At 38.0% G+C, this 15885-nt stretch overlaps 1 pseudogene; it reads left to right on the top strand.

Annotated features, from left to right (window-relative positions):
* Positions 1-10925: 10925 nt before the first annotated feature.
* On the top strand, positions 10926-11587 carry LOC113834295 (annotated as a pseudogene).
* Positions 11588-15885: the final 4298 nt, after the last annotated feature.

The raw sequence follows: 15885 nt of genomic DNA, 5'->3' as shown, positions 1-15885 counted from the left end.
CTAGATATTTCATTGTGAAATAACAACAAATGTAATTTTGTGGTTGTGGGACACCACATCATGAGGAACTGTATTAAGGGGTCACAGCATTAGGAATGCTGAAAACCACTGCCCTAACTAAAAGACAACTCTATCCTCCCTTCTTAAAGGAAAGTCTAGTGTCATAGAAATAGAGTCCTTACATCTAACAGGGTTCATAATTTCAACAAAGAATTATTTATATTTCAAATAGTAAGTGTACCTTGAATAATTTTTCTAGGATCACAAATAAGTCTAAAAATTTAAGCCTCTCCTATGTCCCTTATACAACTGTTTTGTATATTCTTAGCATCAGAACAAAATAGTCCAATTACACAGTTTCATGAATTGCTACTTGAACTCTGCAAATATATCTTACTATGAATGATTTCCATTAAAATACCTTTTTACTGCTTCGGGGAAAGAAGGTAATACACGGTCAGCCATGGACCTATCTAAACAGATAGAATTCCATCATTCTGCCCCTGCTGCTCAGTCCATCTTCAGAGTTGGGGAGGAGAGCAACTCCTCTCAAACAATTGCAGTTCATTGGTCTAGAGAGAGGCATTGGATCTAAGGTGATCCATTATGTGTTCTCCCCTGACACTTGTGAAAACTTGACATTTATTGTGTAGGGTTACATTTTTTTTTAAATTCTCAGATGGGTGTGGTGGTATATGCCTTTAATCGCAGCACTTGGAGGCAGAAGCAAGTAGATATCTGTGAGTTTGGTGCCGCCCTGGTCTACAAAGTGACTTCCAAGACAGCCAGGGCTGTCTCAAAAAACAAACAAACAAAAAAGAATTTTTTTAATTCTCAAAACATACTGGTCATATATGCTATTGAAAAATACCCAAATATTAAGCAAAATAATTAACAAAAAGTCAAGAGATAAATGGATATAACTTATGAATGTACAAGACCATGTTACTTTGTTCCAAAGGTACAGCTGTATCATACTACTTTGGCCCTGCCCTCCTCCTTTTCCTCCTTTTGTTGTTATTTGTTGTTGTAGTCACCATTGTTATCATCTTGTTGTCCTCCTTTCTTCCTTCCTTCTTTCTTCCCTCCCTCCCTTCCTTCCTTCCTTCCTTCCTTCCTGCCTGCCTGCCTGCCTGCCTGCCTGCATTTTGACAGATTCTCATATGCCACAGGAAGACATCAAACTTATTACATGGTTTAGAGTAATGTTTCTTTTCTTTTCTTTCTTTTTTTAAATTTATATTTTACATACCAACTACAGTTTTGCCTTCCCCATATCCTCCCATTTCTTTGCCTGTGCCCCCTGCCTCTTTTCTACAACCCCTTCCCCACCATCCTTTCCTCAGAAAGGGTAAAGCCTCACATGGGAGTCAACAAAGCATGGCATATTAAGTTGAGGCAGAACCAAGATCCTCCTCCCTGCATTGAGGCTGAGCAAGGCATCCCACCATAAAGATTGGGTTCCAAAAAAAGCCAGTTAATACATCAATGACTGATGCTGGTCCCACTGATAGGAGCCCCACAAACAGACCAAGCTACACAATTGTCACCTGCAGACAAAGGGCCTAGGTTGGTCCTATACAGGCTCCCTAGCTCTCAGTTTAGATAGAGTCCATGAACTCCCAAGAGATCAGGTCAACTGTTTCTGTGGGTTTGGTTTTCCTGTCATGATCTTGACACTCTTACTCATATAATCTCTCCTCCCTCTCTTCAACTGGATTCTTGAAGCTCTGCCCAGTGCTTGGCTGTTACTTAAACTCCACATCCTCTTGCTTGCACCTCTCAAGTGTAGGCATTATGGGCATGTGCCATCATGCCTGGTTTTTCATTCTTTCCTGGTTTTCCTATTTAGGCATCTCCTCAACAGTTCCCTTCACTCAAATAAGCTCATTGACATGATACATCTGTGACTTGCAGGCTAAAGAATTCTCTCTTACTTATTTTTTCAAGTAATGTTCTATTGAGTGTAAATACTTACATATATATTCTAATGAATTTCCATACTCCGATTTCTGCATATTTGGTCTTGTGCATTAAGAATGACATTTCAGGGTTAAGAAGATGGTTCATTGGGTAAATCACTTGTTACAGAAACATGAAGACCTAAGTTTGTGTCCTAAGAGCTCATGAAGAGCTGAGTATAGGCAGACACAGAAGAAATCTCTAGAAGCTCTGAGTCCCGCAAGTCTGGCACAAACAATAGTGAACAAGAGAACCTTTTCACAAACAAAGTAGAAGGTGAGGATTGATGTTTAAGGTTGTCCTCTGACCTCTACCCATCTGCAACACACACACACACACACACACACACACACAGAGAGAGAGAGAGAGAGAGAGAGAGAGAGAGAGAGAGAGAGAGAGAAATATGCACACACATTCTGACACTCAAAATCTGTTTTCCTGTTTTCCCTGATTGGTGATTCTTTCCTAATGGCCACTACATTCTATTTTTGTGAGGTTATCTCCTCAGAGAGCAGACAATAGTCGCCAGAAGATCCCAAAGATAGATGTCTATGCATAAATGTGACATCACGGCTGCATTGCAGGATTATCACCTAACACTCACTTTAATGACTGTTGTTTCATTTATTTATTGATTACAGCATCTGGTGCTGGAAATCTAGGTCTCTGGAACATCAGAATTCACATATCTCAAGTCAATTTCTGTTTACAGCACCATTTAATGGTTGATCTTATGTGGAAATTTTGGCTAAGGCTTTTAATTACAAGAACATCTTTACGGCTTAGAAATTTAAAATTACGGAGGTTTAATTGTATTTTTACTGCCTGATTCTATTTTTCTCATAATGTCTTAATTTGATGCACTAATGTTCTGGTTTAACCTGAATTTTTCCTTAGCATATGGACAGAAAGTCATTGTATATTTTTCAAAATAATAAGTTTTGACAAATAAGAAATTTAAAACTCAAAAATGAGCACCTAGTGTCTGGTTACAGACATAACAGTTTTTGAAACATGTCTCACTATGTAGCTCTGGCTAGCCTGGAACTCACTATATAGACCTGGCTGGCCTCAGACTCACAAAGATTCACCTAACTCTGCTTCCTGTGTACTGGGATTAAAGATGTATGCTACCAAAACAAGCCTACAGATACGATTCTCAAAAGCTAGAAAAATGTGAAAGCTCTATTACACATGAAATAATAGATGACTTTAATCAGATGCTTAATTCTTAGAAAATTTAAAATGTAAGCCCCTCGGGGGCTTTTATGCACTCCACAAACCTAAATATCTTAAAGTTTATATTGGTATTGGTATGATTTTTGGAAACAATTTAGTAGCATTCATGGTATTTCTCCACTAATGTGAGCTATTTTATAAAGAGAGTCATTACCTTAAACTCAGAGGGCAGTTAATGGAGGGAACCATTGATAAACTATATATTTCAGCATCAGAATAGGGGCTGCATGTCAGACATGCTTTCCTGTTCCACATTGAATTCTGCAAACCTACAGGGTCATATCACACCTCACCTTCTGTCTATTGTTTCAATTTTTGATAGAATAACAAAATTGCTTTGTTACTAATTCTTTTCCATTCCAAATTACTTTTTCAATGTTTACAACTACAATGAATGTTAGAAAAAATATTAAAGAAAAGCAAAATTATTTGAAATTTCATGTCCATTCAACTTTTGAATATCACACCTATAGCTGTTTATTTGTCTGTAAGACTCAAAATACTTAGCATCCAGAAGCTCTTCTTGTCTTCTAAGTCACAATCCCAATTTAGGTGAATTGTGAGCCCTCAAATCTCCCTGGAGACCCATGAAATGATTATACCCTTGTCCTGACATTGCATATTACAGGGGCCTATATTACCCAAGCGAACAACTTCCTCAGAGGAAGAGTCTGCTTGTTTTTCCTTTACTATTACATATATACCTCTCTCTCTCTCTCTCTCTCTCTCTCTCTCTCTCTCTCTCTCTCTCTCTCTCTCTGTGTGTGTGTGTGTGTGTGTGTGTGTGTGTGTGTGTGTCCGCCCTGTATGGCAAAAAAAATTGATGTTAATCTAAATTGTGGCACAGCCTGGAATCTTAAGTTCAATTTTAATCTATAAGGGTCTACAATGTAACATAAAACCAATTTTCCCATGTATCAGGCACACCATACATCTAGTTCTAAACACATTTGAGGGGAAACAATTGGGATGCAAAATTTTCTATATTTTTGGAAATGAAATAAAGCTTCCTTTTAGTTCATTGACAAAGACCTGGAACTTTACAAAGCACAAGTTAAATCAGACCTCTGCATCAGAGAGAGTGCATGAAAACTTGCGCTTTACTGACTGACTTAGCTAGATCCTGAAGAGAAGAGGGAACCTGGCGACACAAGAAGATTTTTTTTGTAATTTAAATAACATTTTTGTTATTTTGATATACAGACCACAGTTTCTCCCCCCTCCTCTCCTCCCAGTCCCCAGCTCTTGGAACTACCCTCTCCCCTTCCACTCCTCCTCCATCTTCATTCAGAAAGGAGAGCAGAAGTTTTTATCTTTACTAGTTCCTGCTAGAGCTTTCTACCGATATTATAACTGGCTGTCTTAATACTTATCATCTGGTGGTTTTTACAACTTTCCTTTGCTTAATTAAGTTATGGGCAAAATGGGATTCTTTTCTGAGTATGCATGTGGTTGCCCTAATCTCCTCTGTTTGTCCTCAAGTGCAAGTGGATACATTGCCAGCAAGATGTTCATAAATATTGAACCAGGGATGGTGCTACCTGTCCACAGCAATCAGGAAGATGAGGAAAGATAACTGTGGTTCATAGCACCTGAACTGCATAGCACAACCTCATAAAAAATAAAACAAATAAAGGTTGTAAAGTTTTAGGAAAAAGGGGTGACAAATCTTTCTTCTCAAGCTACATAGTTCTATGTCTTATTCTTGAACCATTAACAGGTCTATAATATGGAGTCTAACAGAAACCCATTAGTAATTTAATTTTTTTCTCTCTCTCTTTTTGTCTCTCCTTCATCTTTATTAAAATTATTTCTCCAAAGGTTTTTTAAAGTCATGGCAGTTTATTTTTAAATTCATTTTATTATTTCACTTTTGGTGTTTTGCCTGCAGGAATGTTTGTGTGCCGTGTACATGCAGTGCACCTGGAGACAAGAAGATGCCCTAACTTCTGTGATTATAGTTACAGAGGGTTGTGAGCCACTGTGTGTCTTCTAGGGATTGAACACAGGTCTTTTGGAACAGCAGCCAGCACTGCTAATAACCATTTGGCCATCATTCATGTCCCAGGTCAAAGTCTTTGAAAGAGAAAGGGGTGGGAGATAGCATGTAATCAGTATCCACTGATATTCTGGACATCAATGTGGTTTGGCTTTGTTTGTTTATTCCCATGCTTGTTTTGGCTCTAACAAGCAAGAATACAATTGTCAGTTCCCAAAAATATTGTCTTATTTTCTTATCCTAGTTTTTTTTTTTAATGTTGGTGATGAAATGACGTATTTCATATGAAACCATCTGTGCTGAGAATTGCAATCACATGCTTGTTGATTATCTCTTTCAGAAGACTTTGACATTACAAAAATGAAGCAAATTGCACAACTTTTCATCCTTGGGCAAGGATGAATCAGACCACATAAAGCAACTTCAACATGATTTGCTGTCCCTTGGCTGGGGAACCTCTTGGCTCTGGGAGGAGCAGCAACTGAGATTGGTAAAGGGAGTGGAGATATAACAATAAAATAATGAAGCTGAGAAATAAGAGTAAACTTAAGAGACATTGTGACTGCCTGCTCCTGGGTGCACCAACAGGACTGGAGAAGATTTGTGTAGGAGACAAAAGATATGAGGGGGAAATTTCTGTGAACCATTTTCAGGGCTGTGCTAGCAAGCATGAATTTAAGGAGAATGATCAAGGACAATACTCAATGAAGTTGATTTAGACTGCAGGTCAAGTAATGAAATTTGGATCATATGAGAAAATCCACAAACACTGACAATTTATCATCTGAGGCATATAATAAAGGGAAGGGTGGGAGGAAAGAGAATGAAAACAGAACGAAACAAAGGGAGATCATCAATTTAGCTGCTCTGTTTGAAGGTGAGAAATATATGGCTCTCCCACCCCCATACTTTAGAAAATACAGCCATTGCCCAAGTCTCGGCTGCAGTTTTATCTCAGGCTGAGTTTCTTTTTTTAAATTATGGATTTTTTTGGAAGTTGCTACCATAGCACCTGCTATAAGTTGCCCTGCCATCTACAAAAGAATTCATTCAGCTCTCATCCTCAACCTTTTCATGCAGATTGGTAAAAAGCATTGTTTCTTGCCTCTGGAGGATTGTGTGACATTAAAACTCTGTCCTGTTGAGAAAGTGCATCTGAAGAGAGTCAAAGCCAACGGTAAGCTCTAAAGCTCACATTAGTCATCACATTTGGTGTGGAGCCCTATTTACAGGCGACTCTTGAGGCACCTTTGGGGGAGGTATTGTTGTAAGTAGAAACACCAGGCATGATGGACAAGAAAGCCATCCATCATCCTTATCCACACAGGACATGCTAACAACAGACTGAGCAAGCACAGCTTGCCAGATTTTAATTGTGTTCATAGTATATCTGCAACTTACAGAAAAGAAGGCTGCTTTAATTCCTGAACTCAGGCTAGGAAAGAACTTAATTCCTTTATCATAGTTTTCATTCTGTAGCCTTTCCATCCAATAATTTTGGGTTCTTGCACAAACAGTTCTAGAACTGTTCTAAAGACAGCTTTGGAAACTTGTATTTACTTATTATTATATCTTTGAGCAATATTTTCCTGAATGCCTTGAGACTGTTATACAATGAATTCTTAAAAGATTCAATCCCTTACCTCAGTTCTTCTTATAATAACCCTCTCCACTTTAAGCTTCTCACTGAAGTTTGAGAGACATCCCTCAAACAAACAGACACACAGACACACATACACACACAGACACACACACACACACACACACACACACACACACACACACTGAGTCCAGTTTGTGTTAAACAACTAATGTTGGGAATAAAGCTTACCCTGGTATGACATACCAGAAATCACATCATAAAAAAAAAAAAACTGACCATTCCTCTCCCACCAGTTATCAAATGGCAATAACTCCTCAGATAGTTGTAGAATTTCATATGCTTCTTCTTCCAACCAATGCTAAACACACCAGCTGAGCAGGCTAGTACTTTTTTAAAATTAGAACCAAGTTTCTTTTACATGTCAATCTCAGTTCCCTCTCCCTCCCCTCCTTCCCTGCCCCCCACCAGACCCCATATCCCAAAGCCTTTCTGCTGCCCAGGGAAGGTGAGGTCTTCCTTGGGGGATCTTCAAGTCTGTCATATCATTTGGAGGAGGGCCTAGACCCTCCCCAGTGTGTCTAGGCTGAGAGAGTATCCCTCTATGTGGAGAGGGCTCCCAAAATTCATTTGTATACTAGGGGTAAATACTGATCCACTACCAGTAGCCCCATAGATTGTCCAGACCTCCAAACTGATTTCCTCCCTCAGGGGGTCTGGAACATTCCTAACCTGGTTTCACAGCTATCGGTCTGGGGTCCAAGAGCAATGCCTTATTCAGGTCAGCAGTTTCTGTGGGTTTCTCCAGCCTGGTCTTGACCCCTTTGGTCATCAGTCCTCCCTTTCCGAAACTGGATTCTGGAGTTCATCTCAGTGTGGGTGTCTGCTTCTACTTCCATCAGATACTGGGTGAAGGCACCAGGATGGTATATAAGGTAGTCATCATTCTCATTATCAGAGAATGGCTTTTAAGGTAACCTCTCAAATATTGCTTAGATTGTTAGTTGGGGTCAATCTTGTAGGTCTTAAGATATTTCCCTAGTGTCAGAATTCTCTTTAAACCTCTAATGGCTCCCTCAATGATGGCATCTCTTTTCTTGCTCTCTATTCTTTCCTTGACTAGATCTTCCTGTTGCCTCATGTCCTCCTCTCCCTTTCTCTTTCTTCTAACTCCCTCTCCCCCCAATGATCCCCATTAGCTTAGGAGATCTTGTTCCTTTCTTTTCCCTCAGGACCATGTGTGTCTCACTTAGGGTCCTCTTTGTTTCCTAGCTTCTCTAGCTGTGTGGATTGTAGGTTGCTACTTGTTTGCTCCAGATCTAAAATCCATATATGAGTGAGTACATATGGTTTTAGTCTTTTCGAGACTGGGTTACCTCACTCGGGATGATTTCTTCTAGTTTTATCCATTTGCCTGCGGATTTCATGATTCTATTGATTTTTTTTCCCGCTGAGTAGTACACAATTTTGCAAATATACCACATTTTCTCCATCCATTCCTCAGTTGACAGACATCTAGGTTGCTACCAGTTTCTGGCTATTACAAATAATGGTGCTATGAACATGGTTGAACAGGTGTCTTTGTTGTATGAATGTGCATCTTTTGGGTATTTGCCTAAGAGTGGAAATTCTGGACCTTGTGGTATATTGATTCCCATTTTCCTGAGGAATCTCAATACTGATTTCCAAAATTGCTGTACAAGTTGACACTCCCACCCGCAGTGGAGGAGTGAACCATTTCTCCACATCCTCTCCAGCATAAACTGTCATTGGTGTTTTTGATTTTAGCCATTCTGAAAGGAGCAAGATGGTATCTCAGAGATGTTTTGATTTGCATTTCCCTGATGGCTAAGGATGTTGAACAATTTCTTATGTGTCTTTAAGCCATTTTAGATTCCTCTATTGAGAATTCTCTATTTAGTCCACTTTTTAATTGGATTAGTTGGTGTTTTGGAGACTAGCGTCTTGAGTTCTTTTTATATTTTGGAAATCAGCCCTATGTCAGATGTGGGGTTGGTGAATATCTTTTCTGATTGTGTGGGCTGCCATTTTGTCTTGTTGACTGTGTCCTTTGCCTTACAGAAGCTTCTCACTTTCAGGAGGTCCCATTTATTAATTGTTGATCTCAGTGTCTGTGCTACTGGTGTTATGTTCAGGAAGTGCTCTCCTGTACCAATTTGTTCTAGGGTAACCTGACCTTCTCTTCTAAGAAGTTCAGTGTGGCTGGATTTATGTTGAGATCTTTGATCCATTTGGACTTAAGTTTTGTGCATGGCCATAGATATGGATATATCTTCAGTCTTCTACGTGCCAGCCATCATCCAGTTATGCCAGCATCATTTGTTTAAGATGCTTTCTTTTTTCTATTGTCTACTTTTAGCTTCTTTGTCAAAAATCAGGTGTTTGTGGGTGTGTGGGTTAATATCAGGGTTTTCAATTTGATTCCATTGGTCTACCTCTCTATTTGTGCCCATACCAAGCTGTTTTCAGGACTATAGCTCTATAATAAAGCTTGAAGTCACAGATGGTGATGACTCAGGAAGGTCCTTTATTGTACAGATTTTTTTTTTCCTCTCCTGGGACCTTCATTTTTCCATATAAAGTTGAGAATTGTTCTTCCAAGTTCTTTGAAGGATTGTACCTGGATTTTGATGGGGATTGCATTGAATCTGTAGATTGTTTTTGGCAAGATTGCCATTTTTTACTATAACCAATAACATGGGAGATCATTCCATTTTCTGGTATCTTCTTTAATTTCTTTCTTTAAAGACTCAAAGTTCTTACAGTAAAAGTCTTTCACTATTTTGGTTAGTGTTACCCCAAGGTATTTTATGTTGTTTGTGGCAATTGTAAAGGGTGATATTTCTCTGATTTCTTTCTCCACATATTTATCATCTGTATATAGTAGGGCTACTGATTTTTTTTAGTTAATTTTGTATCCATCTACCATGCTGAAGGTGTTTATCAGCTGTAGGAGTTCCCTGGTAGAGTTTTTTTGGGGTCACTTATATAGACTACCATATCATCTGCAAAAAGTGAAAGTTTGACTTCTTCCTATCCTATTTGTATCCCCTTGATTTCCTTTTGTTCTCTTATTGCTCTAGCTAGAACGTCAAGGACAATATTGAAGAGATACAAAGAGAATGAATATCCTTGTCTTGTTCCTGATTTTAGAGAAATCACTTTGAGATTCTTTCAATTTAATTTGATGTTGGCTATTGACTTGCTGTATATTGTTTTTATTATGTTTAGGTATGTTCCTGTTATCCCTAATCTCTCCAAGACATTTATCATGAAGGGCTGTTCGATTTTGTCAAAGGCTTTTTCAGAATCTAATGAGATGATCTGTGGATTTTTCCCATCAGTGTGTTTATATGGTGGATTACATTGATGGATTTTCATATGTTGAGCCATCCTTGCATCCCTTGGATGAAGCCTACTTAATCATGGTTGATGATTTCTCTGATGTGTTCTTGGAATAGATTTCAGGCCAGTTCTTTATGCAAAAAAAAATATAGACAACTTTAGAAAATGGGAAACAAGAGAGATGGTCTTCCTCAGGGAAAAATACAAGAATTAAATGAATAAAAGGCCTTTGAGAATGGCAAATATCATCCATTGATAAAAGCCCTGGAAAGAAGCCCCTTCCAACTCAAAGGCCACTCCAGCCAAGGCAGTTACCTCTTTCTGCTCCCATATTCAGTCCTCCCAGTCTCACCCTCAGCTCTGTTTCAGAAAACCTGCTGAGGTCCCTTTCATTTCTGACCCTATCTGTAAGGGATCACGAAGATCCCCTCCTCCATGACCTTCCTTTCCCCAGATAATCCTATTTTCCAGCCTGGAGTTGGAATCCAACCCCCAGGAAAGCAGAGTTGTTACATATGCACTGGGGAAAACCCCACCTCCAAATTGGAAGGCTAAAAGAGATGGATAATTTTCTCAATAGGTACCACTTGCCATAGTTAACTTAGGATCAGATAAGCAATTTTAATATACCTATAACCCCTAGTGAAATAGAGGCAGTCATTAAAAGTCATTAAAAAGTCTCCCAACTTCTTTCTGCACAGACAGGTCCATATAGCATTGCTCTTGATCCCTGTTTTAATTTAAAAGGAAACTTACACAATGCCTGGAGTCCTTGGTGTCCTACAGATGAAAGAGGATGATGTCCTCAAATTCCTCGATGCCGGAACCCACTTAGGTAGCACCAAAAGTATGGTATCTACATTATAATTCTGAAGACAACCTAGGAGAAGCTGTTGTTTGTAGCTCAGGCTTTTGTTCCCATTGAGAACCCTCTGATAACAATGGCACCTCCTCCAGGGATACTGGCCACTGAGCCATTCTGAAGTATGCTGCAGCTACTGGAGCTACTCCAATTGCTGGTAACTTCATTCCTGGGACTTTCACTAACCAAATCCAAGCAGCCTTCAGGGATCCAGGGCTTCTAATTGTGACTAATCTCTGGACTGGCCACCATTGCTCTGTTTAACACAGACTTTCCTCTGTATTAAGTGGGCTTTGTAATCCCATGCAACAACAAGGGAGCTCACTCAGTGTGTCTGATGTGGTGGATGGTGGCCCTGGGAAAAACTCATATGTGTGGCACTATCTCCTCTGAACACCCATGAGAGGCTGTGCTTGATATTTTCTTCTACAGAGATCCAGTGGAAATTGAGGAGGAGAAGGCTGCTGCTAAGAAGGCTGTGACCAAGGAGGAACTTCAGGGTGGATGAACTATGCCTGATACTTAGGTCACTGCTGCTCAGCCAAAGGTGGCAGACTGATCTGCAGGTATGCAGGTATCTTCAGTACTCCATCTAGCAGTTTCCTGTTGAAGAGTGGAGTCTCCAACCAGTCACTGAGGACTTGGCAACACCAACAGAGACCACTGTGTGTCCTGAAGCCAACACTGAGTGGTCCTGAGCTCATCTGCAGATATCTGAGCAAAGGAAGAAGGAAGGAAATTAAAGTTCCTAAAACCTGGGTGTAAGTAAAACTTCCTAACCAAAAAAAAAAAAAAAAAGAATAAGAATAAGGAGAAGGAAACAGGAAAGAAGAAGAAGGAGAAGAGAAAGAAGAGGAGAAAGAAGAAAGAAAGAAAGAAAGAAAGAAAGAAAGAAAGAAAGAAAGAAAGAAAGAAAGAAAGAAAGAAAGAGAGAAAGAACAGGGTCAGATAGATTTAGAACAAAATTCACCCAGATTTTCAAGGAAGAACTAATGCCAATGCTCCTCAAATTATTCCACAAAATAGATTCAGAGAAACATTGCTCAATTTATTTTATGAGCCTACAGTTACCTTGACACTCAAATCACATGAAGAACTTAGAAAGAAAATGAATTACAAAACAATTTCTTGTATAAACATATATGCCAAAATGCTCAATAAAATGCTTGCACAGTGAATTCAAGAACACATCAAAAAGAGAATCCATCATGATCATGGAGGCTGATGTCTTCTTGGTCATGCAGGAGAAGCAGGTGTGGTTCTATATACCAAAATAAATAAATGTTATCTGCCATTTAAACAAATAGAAAGACAAAATGCCCATAGTCATCTCATTACATGCAGAAAAGGCCTGTTCCAAATTCCAATGTATCTTCATAAAAGAAGTCCAATAGAGATTAGGGATATAAGGCACACTTCAACATAATAAAGGTGTTTCACAGACTCCTATAGCAAACATCCAATTAAATGGAGAGAAATTTAAAGCAATTTCACTAAAATCATGAACAAGACAAAGTTGTCCACTGAATCCATACCTATTCAATATAGTACTCCAAGTCTTAGCCAGAGCGAATAGACAAATGAAGGTAGTTGAGAATTGCCAAAATGAAAAGGAAGAAGTCAAACTATCTTCATTTGCAAATGATACAAAAATATACATAAGCAATCCTAAAATTTCACTAGGGAATTCCTACAGCTAATGAATACTTACAGTAAAGTAACTGGATACAAAATTAACCTACAAAATCAATAGTCTTTCTAGCTATAACTGTTGAAAGGACTGAGGAAGAAATGAAGTAAACCACACCATTTAAAATAGACTCAAATAATATAAAATACATTGGGGTATGTCTAACTAAATAAGTGAAATACATGATAAAAATTTCAATTCTTCAATTCTATCAAAAGATAGAAAGATCTCCCATGTTCATGGATTGGTAGGATTAATATACTAAAAATGGCCATCCTACCAAAAGCAATCTACAGATTTAATGCAATCCCCATCAAAATTCCAACACAATTTTTCACAGAAGCTTAAAGATAATTTTCAGCTTCATATGGAAACACAAAAAACAAGATAGCTAAAACATTTCTAAATGATAAAAGAACTACTGGATATACTACCATTCCCAACATAAAATTGTACTACTCAGCCATAATAATAAAAACAGCATGGCATTGGCATAAAAACAGAAAGATTTTCAATGGAATCAAATTGAAGAGCCAGACATAAATCAACACATCTATGAACACCTGATTTTTTATAAAGAACCTGGAAATATACACTGGGAGGAAAAAGACAGAACCTTCAATGTATGGTGCTGATTAAACTGGATGGCTGTATGTTTCGGGATCCTGATAGATCTATTCTTATCACCCTAAACAGAATTCAATTCCAAATGGATCAAGACCCCAATGTAATCTGACAGAAGAGCAAGTGGATAATAGCCTTGATCCCATCTGCACAGGAAAGGACGATCTGAACAGAACAGTGTTAGCACAGGCACTAAGAACAAGTAATAAATGGAACTTCACAAAACTTAGAGGGTTTTGTATGGCAAAGGACACCATCATTCTGGACAAAGTAACAGCCTATTGAATGGAAAAAATATTCTCACCAACTCCACATCTGGTAGGGGTTAATATCCAAAACATATAAATAACTCAATAGTGGATATCAAGAAGACAAATAACATGATTAAAAATGGTGTACAGAGAATTTTCAGTGGAGAAATCTCAAATGGCTGAGAAACACTTAAATGTTCAATATCCCTTGTCATCAGGAAAATGCAAATCAAAACTACTGAGAATGGTGAATATTTTGTAATGGTTGCAGGAAGATATACATGAACATCTTGGGACCTCCACCTACTTATTATTTATTATTTATTATTGCATAGTAGGACTGTCCTACTATACAATCCATTTTTATCAAATATTTAGCTATTTTTTTTAGTCTTGTGAGAATTTTCAACTGTATAACAGTGTAGTAGTATCAATTCATATTCCTCCACTTCAATTGATGGGTAAGACTTTCTCACACTTTTGTATCAAATTTTTACATGACAAAAACAAACATAAATGATAATACTTCCACCAGAAAATCACAAGCCTGGCTTGTGAAAAAAAAAATGTACAGCAGGAACTCCTTCTCCAGTTCATTTTCATTTCTGGTTAAGGTAATCTACTATTCCAGTTTTCTCAAGGCTGTGGAGGACCCTGGGTTGCAAACTAAAATGTTAAAAGTAACAAAATCCCAAATAAATACATATTAATGATCCATCCTAGATCTTATAGCTCTCTGAATTGACCCAAAACAATAAATTTGCTACACAGGTTAGATTAATTTTGAAGAAAGTTCAGTTCTTCTGGAAAAGTATGTGTCAACCTAAAACTGGTTTTATTGTATGAGCCCTGCTTGGTTTGATCTATTAAGTTGCCTAATGATTTGCTTCTGAAATTCAGAAAGAAGCCAGAATACAGAAGTAGTCCTCATTTGGAATCTCAGTTCACTATTTGAACTTATGAAAGGAATTCCTTTATATGAGGTTATTTGTTTATTTAATGAATAATTTCTTAATCTCCCAATTCATCTCAAAAACATAGTAGAAAGTGGGTACAACAAAGCAGTACATAGGCATAACCTTTGTCCTGGACTAGGGGTCACATGCTAGAAGACATTTAGCATTTCAGCTATGTGCAGAGTTTCACATAGTATAGAACTTTTTTTCTTTCTATTAATATATCTCTAAACCTTCATAAATATGGAATCATGGTCTTATATAGAAGCCATTCTCATTTCAGAACAACAGGTGACATGAAAGATATTTCTTTAGCTTTTTTCAAACTAAAATGTAAGTTTAGAAATATAGATTTTTATTCACAGTGACATTGAGAAAAGCATTCTAAGGGGATCTTCTTGGAAGTAGTACTGCTCCTCAAATACATAGCATCATTATTAAAAGATATTAGTATCCTATCTATATATCAGATCAATTTTTTCAGAAGTTGACCAGGTTTAAGTTTATATATTCTTTATCACAAGGTCAAATATTTAAGGCTTACTACTCTATCTTCTAAACAGTAAATCCATTTGATTATTTGTGGATAAAATAAGACATCACAACATTGGTAACTATTATTTTCAACACTAAGCCTATTTAAACAACATATATTAAGGATGCAACATTAACTTGGAGAAGTAACAATTACCAAAATAAAATCCACAAGAATCTAACAGCTAGTTGAAATCAATGGAAACTGATTAAAATTCTGTCTGGAACTCCCAGGCTTGGCTTGAATCTGATAGTCCAAAGTAACTTAATACCAGACAATACAGCAGTGCTCAATTCTTCTGAGATACTGCATCTAGAAGGGCAAGTTTCAGCTATATCTGTACTTGTTTATTGTGTTATTTTTCAGAAAATTTCATTTGTGAGTGTTACATTTATGTAATTTCTGTTCAGCCCTCTTCCCCCTCCAACTCGCTCCCTATTTCCCACAACTCCCACTCCAATTCATGACAGCAAAAAACATGTCCTCTGACTCTTAAAACTTTTCTTCTCCTTCTTTGGTGATGTTCTCAGAGCTTGCAGATGCAGCGGTTTTGCTGTAGATATATTCACTGGGGTTGGGCACTGCTTTTCTCTAAATTTTGAACACTTTGGGATTCCCGTAATGGTCTCTGTCTCCTTCAAAGTGTGGCTTCTCTGATGAGGAGTTAGAAAGATTCTTCTTTTTTTCTGAATTAGAAACAACATTGTTTATATGTCAATCTCGCTTCCTTCTCCTTCCCCTCCTACCCTACCCCCCTACACACCCCCACACCCCGCCAACTAAAACCCTACCTATCACATA

Source organism: Cricetulus griseus, chromosome 2 (assembly GCF_003668045.3).
Source record: "Cricetulus griseus strain 17A/GY chromosome 2, alternate assembly CriGri-PICRH-1.0, whole genome shotgun sequence".
In the NCBI taxonomy this organism is placed as follows: domain Eukaryota; kingdom Metazoa; phylum Chordata; class Mammalia; order Rodentia; family Cricetidae; genus Cricetulus; species Cricetulus griseus.
This window is presented reverse-complemented; position numbering and strand designations above follow the sequence as displayed.